At 34.6% G+C, this 15,022-nt stretch overlaps 1 protein-coding gene and 1 long non-coding RNA gene across 9 annotated transcripts in view; both read right to left on the bottom strand.

The window, feature by feature from the left end:
• The window catches only part of LOC116276444, a 42,401-nt gene extending 39,298 nt beyond the window's left edge, over positions 1-3,103 (bottom strand). The window contains exon 1 of the long non-coding RNA XR_004186010.1: positions 367-3,103. This is a non-coding gene — a long non-coding RNA (uncharacterized LOC116276444). The remainder of the gene's footprint in view (positions 1-366) is intronic.
• Positions 1-15,022, bottom strand: part of RALYL (RALY RNA binding protein like) — a 720,856-nt gene that overhangs the window by 490,980 nt on the left and 214,854 nt on the right. The window lies entirely within an intron of this gene.

The raw sequence follows: 15,022 nt of genomic DNA, 5'->3' as shown, positions 1-15,022 counted from the left end.
CATTTACTTATCTGTTCTGGATTATGCAGTTATTACCATAATGAATCCCATTTTACAGATGAGAACAGTGACGAATAGGCTGGTTAGAAATGTAAGCCTTGTTTCAAAAGCCACAGAGTTTTTTTAGTCAGAATTTGAACCTACGCAAGCTGGTTCTAGAGTACAGATTCTTAGCATCATTTGACACTCTTCTCCTACATTACTATGAACAAAAAAGAAAGCATATATACACTTAAATTTAGGAGTAGCTAAATTATCAGGGAGTATTTTTCATGTTTAACAATTAAAAACCTACATCTGACATGTAAGCACTCAAAGAATACTGTGGGAATTTCAAGTGAAAATAACGTTTATCTCTAAAAATACCTCAGAAGTTGTTTTTCAGATCATTATATTTACCAGAGACCATATTAATAGAAGATTTTAAGATTCTGTGGCTGGGTCATTTCTGGGTTTAGTTCCATTCTCAGTCAAATAATGACACGTCATTTGTTCTACAACATCACAGAACCATTAGAATATAAAAGAGTTTTCTGGATTACAAGATGAAATATGATTTTAAAACTTCATGGAACACATACTTAATTCTTCATAGGTTTAGAAGAAGTGGATTTGTGCTCTAAAAGAAAGAATAGAGATATCTGGTAATGTGTTAAGATTTCATCATGGTCTTTAGGGTCTTAGTTGAAGTACATATTGTTTTAGAAGACAGCAATCTTTGGTCTAGTACAAGAGCAGTATATGATGGAAAAAGTCTCATATCAATTATTCTTCATTTAAAAATGTCATAAACTTAAGTGAGAATCATTAATATACAGACATTATTATTTCTTTTCACTGGGCCTCAGATTTCTTAGTCTATAAAGTGCAATTATATTAAATGAGCTCTATGATAGCTCTTCTCTGAAGTTCTATTATTGGAAAACTTAAAATCAGGTGGCCCACCAGAATAATTATTTGTCCCTGTTTTCCAGAAGCTGTCTCCTTTTTCACCTGTTGTTCTGGAGTGATTATTAAGAGCATCCTTTTTCTCTCAATAGTGTCCAGTTTGGGTAATTAATTATACACATTGTAAAGAATCAGAGATATATTAGAGCTAATTTTCACTTATTAATATTTATCCTAGAGCACTCAATACAATATTTGAGTAATTTTGAATACATAATAGATAAATTAACATATACATGAGTAAATGACAACTCAATGAAATAAAATCACCTGCTCTGATAAACATTTAGCATGCTTTCAATTGTTAAAATATTTGATATTAGTTTACACAAGATTATGCAGGATCTAGTAATGGGTGGACATGGCTTCTAATCTTAGTCATTTACTCACTTGGGGAAGTCAAACTTACATTTTCTTTTCTCATCACATAATTGAGAGATAATTATACCACTACGTTTTCCATATCAGAATGACTAAAGTTAATTATAGCATTTTGCTAAGCATTTAAGGGTGATAGCATTCAAAATATTTTTTTAAAAGGTTAATGCACAGCTTCCTTTTTTTTTTCTTACATAGTTATATGTAGCGTTGCCATATTTAGCAAACAGAATATGTAAAATCTGGTTAAATTTAAATTTCAGGTAAATACAGAATAATATTTTAGTGCTAATATATTCTACATATAGCACTGGCGTCCTACATTTTATCTGATAACACTACCTCCATGGCATTCTTATTCTTAGATTTCTTGACTAATGACTACTAGTGATGATTACTGATGAACAAGTGTCCATGGCTGTTTCCTCCATGCAATCATTCAGGAACCCAGCTGTTGAAGATGGAAGAGCCCCAACCCACCTGGGTTCCTGAATGACTGCATGGAGAGCTTCCCTGGACAATGGTTCATCCGCCCCATGCTGCTATATGAAATAAGAAGTAAGCGTCTGTTGTTTTGTGCCATTACATGGATTTGGGGTTTATTAGTACAGCAGCTGGCCCTGCCTAAATAATGGAGTTCTTAAAATGATATCATTACAGGTATAATTAAAATAATAAGTATGTTTTTAAAAAAACTTCCTTTTTTAAGTAAAATAAGGTTTCACAGTGTTCTTATTTTTGGTTTATTAGGCTAATGACTATAAAATGTTTTGAGATATGTCATAGTGGTTAGGAATAGTCTCTAGAGACAGCCCTGGATTTATATTCTAGTCTTGCCACTTGCCTTGGACAATTTGTTTACAATTACCAAACCTCAATTTCTTCATCTATGTAATGACGATTAGAGTATTCCTTAATTAATAGGGTTGCTATGAAAATTGAGATGATGCTGAGCCTGTTTCATAGAAGCAATCAATGATTTTAGCTAATATTGTTATTATTCTCATGAAAAATGTTTGACATATTTTCTTAGTAGTATCAGTTTTGCAAACTGAACGAATTTTAAAAGCTTATCATTTATAATTTCTTTTTCTTGTAAAAGTTGATTCTGCCTTTAGAGAATTTGTTTTCCTGAAACCCATCTATCTAACAACAGAATATAGGTAAATATGTTTATTTGTTACAGAGACATAGGGAAATGTATTACATCAAGAGATATGTAAAAGTATATGGGGTAGTGAACCTGTTCAGTTTTGAGCCAAAGTATTTTCATTACCTTTGCAAATTATTTATCTTAACATTGTAGATACTGATAATTGTTGATAACTGAATAAGAATGATAGACACATGGGGATTCCTTATTCACTCATTGTCTCTACTTTTGCATATTTGAAATTTATCATAATGAAAAGTTTTTTTTCAAAATAAGATACTGTTTAATGCTTTCATATTTTCTTAAATATGGAACTATTTCCCATGATGAGGAAAGGCAGCAAACTATGTAGTGGTGTGGTCTTCCCAACACAAGTATTGAGTACTTATCATTTGCCAGGCACTCTTTCGCGTGCCATTTATGCAGTGCCTGATTTCACACTCAGACTAAACCTATGCTGTATCATCATAATTATTTCCATTCCATAGATATGGAAATGGCAGATGACGACTTTGAATAGCTCATTCAAGGCCACACAGAATGTATTCTCGTGTGTGTGTTTGTGTGTGTACGCGCGCGCGCGTGTGTGTGTGTATATATAGAGGGAGGGGGGAGAGAGAGAGAGAGAGAGAGAGAGAGAGAGAGAGAGAGAGAGAGAGAGAACAAACAAAAAATATCAGCAATGTTCCCGTGTTGCTATGCAAGGTTTCTTTCTGTTTCCAGATGCTTCAAGGTCTATTAAAATTATTCTGCCTATGTCTGCACAGGCACTCCTTTGAAGATTATATTTGAGAACTAGAAGTTTTGACAGTGTAATCACCCACCATCTCCTTTCAATGCCAAAAGGACAAATTCCAGCAAATACTGAATGCATAAGGTTCTTTAAAGCTTCCAGAAACTATTGGTATTTTATTCATTTCAACAAGCCTTAGACTCCTAGGGCCCATGGTAGTCAAAATGTTTCCTGATTACATAAACTTAATTTAAGTATTCAGTTTTGATGTTACTAGGTAAGAGGTTGTATGCATATGTTTGTGTAAATGGTTTATTCAAAATGGTTATATCAAAAGAAAATGCCCAGAAGTGCCACCTCTTATTTTCCACTTACCCAGCACTTTCTGATCCAGAATATATTTGAATATATTTACCTAATATTATATTCCCAAATGTTATGTAGTAAACCAAGCAGAAGATAGGGATTTTTCTCCATTTACGTTTCATCACTACTCCCACATGGCTTCATATTGCCAAGTTGATTTTCAAAGAGGGTGTAAAACCCAAGGTCACAAGAGGTAATATAACTGGACTTCCTAAATCCTGAAAATCCATAATCTCTCTGGAAAGAGAGAATAATAAGCACTTAGATATGCATACATACATAACACTTAGGTATATTACATACAGAATTTCAGCTATTGAACATTTACACTACTTGTATAGCCATTTAAGAACATGAAAAAATAATGCTCTGAAGATGACTTAAGAAATGTAAGCATACATATAACAGTTCCTTACTTAAATAAGATACTATGCTCTATATTCAGAATAAAATAGGTGGTACAGTTAACTTTTTATTATTATTATTATTATTTACTTTAGGTATGAAATGGTACAGAATTACCTTGCTTTTTCATATTTAACAAAAGCCCGTAATTGTCTTGCATTATTTTTCTAGATTATGGTAATTGTCCATTAAGAATGAAAATACTGGGAGGCTGAGGCAGGAGAATGTTGTGAACCCGGGAGGTAGAGCTTGCAGTGAGCTGAGATCACGCCACTGCACTCCAGCCTGGGCGACAGAGCAAGATTCCATCTCAAAAAAAAAAAAAAAAAAAAGAAAAAGAAACTAGATTATTAAACTGGTTTAAAATTTACCAAGAATTTATTTAGACACATCCTTATCTATAGTTTTATGTAACATCCTACAAAAATAGATTAGTGTGTTTGAAGAAAACAATTCTATTCTGTTAAAACTTGAAAATCAAAGTCATCTTTAAAACTAACTCTTGAGAGGGTATATGTGTGCATGAATTTATCAATTTCTTCTAGATTTTCTAGTTTATTTGCACAGGGGGTGTTTACAGTATTCTCTGATGGTAGTTTGTATTTCTGTGGGATCAGTGGTGATATCCCCTTTATCATTTTTTATTGTGTCTATATGATTCTTCCTTCTTTTTTCTTTATTAGTCTGGCTAGCGGTCTATTTTTGTTAACCTTTTCAAAAAACCAGCTCCTGGATTGATTTTTGAAGAGTTTTTCATGTCTCTAGTTGTTTCAGTAATGCTCTGATCTTAATTATTTATTGTCTTCTGCTAGGTTTTTAATTTGTTTACTCTGGCTTCTCTAGTTCTTTCAATTGTGGTGTTACAGTGTAGATTTTAGATCTCTCCTGCTTTCTCCTGTGGGCATTTAGTGCTATAAATTTCCCTTTAAACACTGTTTTAGCTGTGTTCCAGAGATTCTGATACGTTGTGTCTTTGTTATCACTGGTTTCAAAAAACATCTTTATTTCTGCCTTAATTTCATTATTTACCCAGTAGTCATTCAGGAGCAGGTTGTTCAGTTTCCATGTAGTTGTGTGGTTTTGAGTGAGTTTCTTAATCCTGAGTTCTAATTTGCTTGCCCTGTGGTCTGAGAGTCTGTTTGTTATGATCTCCACTCTTTTGCATTTGCTGAGGAGTGTTTTATTTCCAATTATGTGGTCAATTATAGAATAAGTGTTATGTGGTGCTGAGAAGAATGTATATTCTGTTGAATTGTGGTGGAGAGTTCTATCAATGTCTATTAAGTCCGATAACAAGTTCTGAAACTGAAGCAGTAATTAATAGCTGACCAGCCAAAAAAAACCCAGGACCTGATGGATTCACAGCCGAATTCTAGCAGAGGTACCAAGAGGAACTGGTACCATTACTTTTAAAAATTTCCAAGCAATAGAAAAAGAGAGATTCCTCCCTAACTCTTTTTATAAGGCCAGCATCATCCTGATACTAAAACCTGGCAGGGACACAACAAAAAAAGAAAATTTCAGGCCAATATCCCTGATGAACATCAATGGAAAAATCCTCAATAAAATACTGGCAAACCAAATCCAGCAGCACATCAAAAAGCTTATCCACCACGATCAAGTCGGCTTCATCTCTGGGATGCAAGACTGGTTCAACATATGCAAATCCATAAACATAATCCATCGCATAAACAGAAACAATGACAAAAACTACATGATTATCTCAATCGATGCAGAAAAGGCCTTTGACAAAATTCAACAGCCCTTCATGCTAAAAACTCCCAATAAATCGGGTATTGATGGGACATACCTCAAAATAATAAGAGCTATTTATGACAAACCCACAGCCAATATCATACTGAATGGGCAAAAGCTGGAAGCATTCCCTTTGAAAACTAGCAGAACACAAGGATACCCTCTCTCACAACTCCTATTCAACGCAGTATTATAAGTTCTGGCCAGGGCAATCAGTCAAGAGAAATAAATAAAAGGTATTCAAATAGGAAGAGAGGAAGTCAAATTATCTCTGTTTGGAGATGACATGTTATTTAGAAAACCCAGTTGTCTCAGACCCAAAACTCCGTAAGCTGATAAGCAACTTCAGCAAAGTCTCAGGATACAAAATCAATGTGCAAAAATCACAAACATTCCTATACATCAATAATAGACAGAGAGCCAAATAACGAGTGAACTCCCATTAACAATTGCTACAAAGAGAATAAAATACCTAGGAATACAACTTACAATGGATATGAAGGACCCCTTCAAGGAGAACTACAAACCACTGCACAAGGAAATAAGAGACGACACAAACAAATGAAAAAACATTCCATGCACATGGATAGGAAGAATCAATATTGTGAAAATGGCCATACTGCCCAAAGTAATTCATAGATTCAATGATATTCCCATCAAGCTACCATTGACTTTCTTCACAGAATTAGAAAAAACTACTTTAAATTTCATATGGAACCAAAAAAGAGCCCATATAGCCAAGACAATCCTAAGCAAAATGAACAAAGCTGGAGGCATCATGCTACCTGACTTCAAATTGTACTACTACAAGGCTACAGTAACCAAAACAGCATGGTACTGGTACCAAAACAGATATACAGACCAATGGAACAGAACAGAGCCCTCAGAAGTAACACCACATGTCTACAACTATCTAATCTTTAGCAAACCTGACAAAATCAAGCAATGGGGTAAGAATTTCCTATTTAATAAATGGTGTTGGAAAAACTGGCTAGCCATGTGGAGAAAACTGAAACTGGACCCCTTCTTTACACCTTATACAAAAATTAACTTGAGATGGATTAAAGATTTAAATGTAATACCTAAAACCATAAAAATCCTAGAAGAAAACCTAGGCAATACTATTCAGGACATAGGCATGGACAAAGACTTCACGACTAAAACATCAAAAGCAATTGCAACAAAAGCCAAAATAGACAAATGGGATCTAATTAAACTAAAGAGCTTCTGCACAGCAAAAGAAACTATCAGAATGAACAGGCAACCCACAGAATGGGAGAACATTTTTGCAATTTATCCATCTGATAAAGAGATAATATCCAGAATCTACCAGGAACTTAAACAAATTTACAAGATAAAAACAACCCCATCAAAAAGTGAGCAAAGGATATGAACAGACACTTCTCCAAAGAAGACATTTATGCAGTCAACAGACACTTGAAAACATGCTCATCATAACTAGTCATCAGAGAAATGCAAATCAAAACCACAACGTGATACCACCTCACGCCAGTTAGAATGTTGATCATTAAAAGTCAGGAAACAACAGGTGCTGGAGAGGATATGGAGATATAGGAATGCTTTTACACCGTTGGTGGGAGCGTAAATTAGTTCACCCATTGTGGAAGACAGTGTGGTGATTCCTCAAGGATCTAGAACTAGAAATGCCATTTGACCCTTCAATCCCATTATTGGGTATCTACCCAAAGGATTATAAATCATTCTACTATAAAGACACATGCACACGTATGTGTATTGCAGCACTATTCACAATAGCAAAGATTTGGAACCAACTGAGATGCTCATCAATGATAGACTGGATTAAGAAAATGTGGCACATATACACCATGGAATACTATGCAGCCATAAAAAGGATGAGTTCACGTCCTTTGCAGGGACATGAATGAAACTGGAAACGATCATCCTCAGCAAACTAACATAGGAACAGAAAACCAAACACCACATGTTATCACTCATAAGTGGGAGTTGAGCAATGAGAACATATGGGCACAGGGAAGGGAACATCACACACTGGGGCCTGTCAGGGGGTGAGGGTCAAGGAGAGGGATAACATTAGGAGAAATACCCATTTTGGATGATGGCTTGATGGGTGCAGCAAACCACCATGGCACATGTATATCTATGTAACAAACCTGCACATTCTGCACTTGTATCCCAGACCTTAAGTATAAACAATAACAACAAGAACAACAACAACTGGAACTCAAGGGAAATATGAATCTTTTTGAGATATGCTGAAAATCTGAAAGAACATGTAATTTACAGAGGTAAGGATTGGAAATGGTCTTGACAGAGTCTATTTTCACTACTGATATGTGGCAGAAGTCAAGGATTTTCTATTTCTTAACACAAAGATCATCAGACTGTAGAATAGTGTTGATTCCTTCATTGAGTTTGAACTAGGACAGTGGGCCAGTTATACCCAGTCTTGTTTCAGTCAACTGGTAGGTAGTTGATCATGTAGACGGTCTTTAATTTTTTTTAAGAGAAGCTCTGAAAGCTGCCTTTATTTCTAGAAAATTATTATTATCATCAGGTAGTCTATATATTAAAATACAAGTTATGGATTTGAGACACAATCAACAAGAAAGGATATGAAACAATTCTCATGCTGTACTCTCAATGAGTTCTTATAGTGAATTAACTACAAATGAATAAAGTTAGGTTGAGCTATGCAGCATGTTTATCTTAGGTAGCATATTTGCTATGGTGATGTTTATGTGTATAAGGATGAGTCATTATTATTTCAGTATTTATCATCTATTTCTCTGTAGGAACAATAATTTAATTTAAATAAAACAAAAGTGATATGTCTTACCCTTTTACACACCTCATATGGAAAGCAGAATGGAAAAGCCAGTAACATTTTTCTCAAGTTGCCATTGCATTGGGAGATTATTCAAGCTTGTGTTCAAGAGATTACATAAGGGCCATCAAAAAGTAGGAAGATCTCTGAGTTTATAGTAAAGTGAGAGGGTTACAAGTGATTTCACAAAGGATATGAGATCTGAACTAAGCCTTCAAGAGCAAACAAGATTTTGACAGGATAACTAGAAAGGTGCTCGAGGCAGAGAGCATGAGCAAATCAAGAAATGATAGTCCTTGTCAGAAAAAAAAAAATTTACTGCAATGTCTGTCAGGCTATAGGGTCATAACCCATTTTGACATCTCAAGAACAGAGCTATTGACCTTTTACATAAGAATGTTCTCTGATGTACTAGAGGATGTTTAACAATATCCCTGACCTCTGGTTACCAAATGCTAATAGTAAGGTCCCTTAATTCCTTTTGTCATGGAGAAAATCCAGTTTTCTTATATATTTTCAAATGTTCCACAATGGTGAGTAAACCTTCCCACACTGAAACATTGAGTCAAGGTTCAATGTAGATCATTTTTTTTAATAGAAAGTAACAGAATAGAAGAAAAGATTTAAAAAAAGAAAGAAAAAAAGTACATTTCAGTATAAAGAATGATCAGATAATGGGCAGCCTGGACATAATTGACTGTTGAGCTGCTGAATTTTAGAGCTGACAGGAATATGATCAAGAGTCTCGGTGATTTTCAAACTTCATATTTTATTAGCATATCCACTAGGGGGAAAAGTTTATAAATCCCACACACAGCTTCATGGAAACTAACAACCAGAAAACTTAAGTGACTTAACAAATTAAGATGCCTACCATAACTAAGTTGATCAATCACTGGACATTTTGAGAAGGAATACCAATTAAATACACTAAGAAAAAAATGTGTTAATTCATAAGAAAATATGTTTCCTTCTTAAATAATAAAACAAATGACAATACCTTTGCTACTTGTCTTTGTTACTTGACACATGAACAATGAAAATCTCTTAACCTGGACTTCATGATCCAAATAAACTAATGGTGCCTACACAGCTTTTCCATAGCTTTCCTTAGAGGATTTAAACATCTCTTTCACCCTTAAATTTTCATGTCCAAAATTTACATGCACTTCATCCCAAGTCCCTTAAAAAATGACTCATGTCTGCCTTACACTATGGCTGTAACAATCATCTACAAAATATAAAGCCTGATTTAGAAATGTGGCTCCAGTTCCCTTCCTTAGCCACCATCACTCCATATTCATGGCCATAAGACACTGAGCACTACAGGCTAAATTTTAATGCATTTTGTTGGCCCCTTGAATTTATGCGTCCTCCTCAGAACTCAACTTTTCGCTTGACTTTTGAGTCTGAACATTCCTGCAATTCCAGCACAGGCTGAGCATCCCAAATCTGAAAATCTGCAATCAAAATGCTCCAAAATCCAAAACTTTTTGAGTGTTGACAGTACACCACACATGGGAAATTCCACACCTGACCTCAAGTGACAGGTCACACATAATTATTAATAACACTGTATAAAATTACCCTCAGACTCTGTGTATAAGGTATATATGAAGCATAAATACATTTTATGTTTAGAATTGGGTTCCATCCCTAACATATCTCATTGTGTACATGCAAATATTTAAAAATCCAAAGAATGACACACTTCTGTTCCCAAGCATTTATTTTCTTTTTTGTTTTTGAGACAGAGTCTCACTCTGTCGCCCAGGCTGGAGGGCAGTGGCATGATCTTGGCTCACTGCAACCTCTGCCTCTGGGTTCAAGTGACTCTCCTACCTCAGCCTCCTATGTAGCTGGGGTTACAGGCATGTGCCACCATGCCTGGCACATTTTTCTATTTTTAGTAGAGATGGGGTTTCACCATGTTGGCCAGGCTGGTCTGGAACTCCTGGCCTCAAGTGGTCCATCCACTTCAGCCTCTCAAAGTGCTGGAATTATAGGTGTGAGCCACCACACCTGGCCCCCAAGCATTTTGGATAAAAGATTCTCAACCTGTGACTCCTTCAGGCTTAGAAGAGAACTCCTTCTTCCCTCCTAACAATAGGTAAACTACATGATTGGTCTAATGGGTAATCCTTTGCCAAGGAAAGGGTTATAAGACATTGTGATTACAATGTAATTACAATGTAATTCTGTTCTCTGCATGTTTTCATTCCCTGATAAAATCTAAATAAGATTGAAATAAATAAAGGAACAATTATGCTTGTAAATGAATGGTTTTGAAAGCAGTGTGGCTTTGTGGTGAGTTAAAAACCAGAACGCTGAAACCTGAATACAGCCCATAAATAAAGTATTGGTTGCTGGATTTGCAGTTTAAATGTAAATGCATGTAAATTGTGGACAATTTGTTACAGTATCCACCATTTCATATTGCATTATACCGGACAACTTCATAAATCTATGTTCCTATACATTTTGAGTTTGCACTTATTGGTAGTCTTTAAGGACATGGATTCTGATGTCCTACAGAGGGATTTGTAAACAAGACTATGCTCTCCATGCGACTGTCTAGCTATAAAATGGGGGCACTAACGGAAATTATTTCTAAGACTCACTGTGAGCATGAACTTAGGTGATGCATATAAAGTACTTAGCACATGTTCCATCATATAGCAATTAATAAATGTTAGTTTTTTATTATTCTTTAGCAATGAAACTCCTGCTGCTTGTGATATTATGTTAGAGCAGGAAACAGGAATAAAATGCTTTGCCTGAAAGCAGTACTACCTGGGCATAATTTCATAAACTTAATTTTATCTAGGCAACTTGAACAGAAACTGACATTAGGAAAGTGAATTTTAGCAGCAGACAAAACTATAATAAGATTTCTTTGGATTGTTCTTTTTTTTTTTTTTTTTTTTTTTTTTTTTTTTTTTTTTTTTTTTTTTTGAGTCAGAGTCTCATTCTATTGCCCAAGCTGGAATGCAGTGGTGAGATCTTGGCTCACTGCCACCTCTTCCTCCCGGCTTGAAGCAATTATCCTGTCTCCGCATCCTGAGGAGCTGGGACTACAGGCACACGCCAACACACCTGGCTAATTTTTGTAATTTTAGTAGAGATGGGGTTTCACCATATTGGTCAAGCTGGTCTCGAACACTTGACCTCAGGTGATCCACCTACCTTGGCCTTCCAAAGTGATGGGATTATAGGTGGGAGCCACTACATTGGACTGGATTGGTTTTTAAATGTAGTACATTCATTGAACCAATTCTTAAGTTCCAAAGTAAGGTAGTTTTCAGACATGTATTCCATATATAATTTTTCCAGGTGTGTGACTCCATGAGCTAAGTGCTTAAAAAGATTAAAATTATGACACAATATCTAGAAAAGATATTACTACTGTGAAAGAAGAAAGGGTCTTACACTGAGTTTTATAAAAATGAAATATTTTCTAGGTCCTCTTATCTTTCACAGTATTTACTGAAAGAAGAAACTTTCAAAACTTACAATTTCACTTTATTCAAGAGACATGTATAGGCTAAAACTGTTTTGTGGTTTCGTATACAATATCTGAAAAAAAAAAAAGATGAATAATGCATTGGTAAGGCTAGGAAAAAAAAAAAAAAAAAAGGAAACTTTACCTTGTAAAACCAAAAAATGTTCTGTTAACTGAGAAGTGGATAGAATGTTCAAAGTGCTTGCAGATCAAGCTCTCTGTAAAACCTGATTTATACTGCAGGCATCATAATGCCTGCCTACTTCAGAATGAATAATAGTACCAAGCTGAAGTCGCAACAGCAGCCCTGGAGCGTTAACAGCAAATGTTTTCCATCTTAATAGCTCAGTCTGTGCCATTCTCTACACTTAAAATTCTGAGCATTTAACACTTCTTGTTGCATCTAAATCCAGATACAAAAACCTTCAAATCAAACTATTTACCTCAACTGAAATTTGTCTTGAATAATTCATAAGAAGAAAGAAAGATGGCAGTGAAGAAAGCCAAAGGGAGTTTTAATGAACTCTAGAGTTTCAAAACTAATGGCATAGAAGCTATTACAGCTTTTCCCTTCACCTTATAAAAGGAGGTATGGGTCTCTCTTAAAATTAAATACTCCCAGAAAACAGAGGAGCACTACACAGTTCAGCTTTTTGCTTGTCTGCCATTGATGCAAGAACAGGATCATACAGATCACCAGGAGGGGCTCTCTGAATGTGTGACAGTTGAAGAAACACCTAAATTTTCATGTTATTCTTAAGTCATTTCACAAAATTCTAGTGGTATCTGGGGATTCAGGTAAAAGGAAGCTATGAAAAATCAATAAATGTGGTGGTTCTGGCTTAGGTTACGTGAGTACCTGCTTTTGTACTGCTTTGCTACCTTCAAAGATTTAGTTGGTATAATGGGCAGTTACCAGCTAGCCTACATTTGTTAAAGGTTTCACACTCTGCTCTAATAGATAATCATCTCTGCAGTGATTTTTCTGGGGAATAAACCTGGCATTTTGTTAAATTATCACAACAGAGGCCATTTTACAATGTTATAACTGTGTAGGTTTGTATTAATTTCCTATTGTTTCTGTAACTAATTATCATACGTTTAAGTTACTTAAAATAACACAAAATTATTTTCTACAGTTCTGGAGGTCAGAAGTCTGAAAGGAGTCTTACAGGGCTAAAATTAAGGTATAGGTAGTGGTACACTCCTTCTGGAGACTCCTGAGAAAATTTTGTTTCCTTGCCTTTTCCAGATCCCAGAGGGTGCCCTTGGCTGGAGCCCTCCCTTCATTTTCAAGGCACATCACCCCAGTCTCTGCCACTGTTGTCCATTTCCTTCTGCCTTTGATCCTCTGCCTGTTATGAGGACCATCTAATTACATTGGGCCCAACTGGGTAATCCATGATTGTCTTCCCTTCTCAAGATCATTGACCACATTAGCAAAGTCCCTATTGCCATGTAACTTAGACAAGTTCTGGGGATTAGGAAGTTGATATTTATTGGGGTGGGGGGGATTATTCTGTGAACAATAAGATTATAATAACCAAATTAATTGCTTACTAGAAGTATAGTTACACATTAGATGTTAGGCCCTTGATTATAAAACAGAAACAAAAGGCAATCCTGATCATTTTAATGTGACTTTTTAGAAATTTTTTTTTCAAATATTTTCTAGAACTATATCTCACACAACTTTAAAAGCCTACTGAAAAACTTTAAAAATTTATAAATTTCTGAGTTGTTAATCTCTATTAATTAAAAATAGGTGGACATTTCAAATATAGGTAAGACCTAAGTATTTATATCAAAGCAATTTTCATTAATTTTCTTGAATTAACTCTAATCAACACTTAATAATGTAATATCTTCTTTAAAAGGGTTTCTGTGTCTGTCGTTTTTCCTTCTAGTCCACAGGTGATTATATACTCAGTGTCTAGAACATGAATAAGGGTTCTTTAATGTTTATAGAATGAATGAGTGAATAAATGAAACAATTTCATTTTGTAAAAATCTACTTTTATCTTAGCAGACTTTTTAAAGCACAATAACATTACTGGTTGAAATACTAAATGCAGACCTGACATTTGATGATCTTTTAAGAACTCTATAAATGATTTTTTAGGCAGCTTCATTTTAAATGTATGCCACAAATACTTAAAGTGAGTCCATCATGGGAAGGGAAAACTTTCAAATAAAAACAGACCATTTATATTATTCTTATTTGAAGTTAATTCAAAAACATCCTGATCTAGGACCTAATCTAGATGCATATGACAAACTCAACCATGTTTCTAAAGACTTGCTGAGTTTATAAACAATATAAATCTTTGAAAAAATTACTATCAAATGAAAATAGAAATATTTTAATTGATAAATCAGTCCATATAGTCAAAGCAATATGCTAAAATGAATATTTTAAACTTTAAAAAAATACATTCACTTCTAAAACTATTAACAAAACTTCAAATTAGATATTATTCTATGAAGAATTGCACTCTTATCCTAGAAGCAAGACCATTTTAACAGGTGACTTATAAATAAAGATTAGAATACTGAAATTTACATCCGTAGGAAAGGAAGTTTTCTAAGTATTTTACATTGATATTTCTCATTCTGGGAATTTTTATCAAAGATAGAGATTTTACCAAAGATTGATTCATAATCTATTTCAAAAAAGAAAGAGTATATTTTAAAATAGTTATCCTCACACAAATGGTCTCTGTTACTAGATTCTACCTAAGGATATAATGAACATGTTAAAAGTTTGCTGCTATTTTTAAGGAATATTGGTAACCATATGAACATACGTAATGTGCTAAATGTTATTTAATAGAAAACAACAAAATGCTATTGATTTGAATTTCTATTATAATCTGAAGAAAAGAACGAGTGCTGATAGCGGATTATGTCATTTACAGATTACACTGAAGATTTTTAGAACTAATCAAATCAGCA

This window comes from Papio anubis, chromosome 8 (genome assembly GCF_008728515.1).
Source record: "Papio anubis isolate 15944 chromosome 8, Panubis1.0, whole genome shotgun sequence".
Lineage (NCBI taxonomy): Eukaryota > Metazoa > Chordata > Mammalia > Primates > Cercopithecidae > Papio > Papio anubis.
Note: the sequence above shows the minus strand (reverse complement) of the source record. Positions and strands in the feature narration are given on the sequence as shown.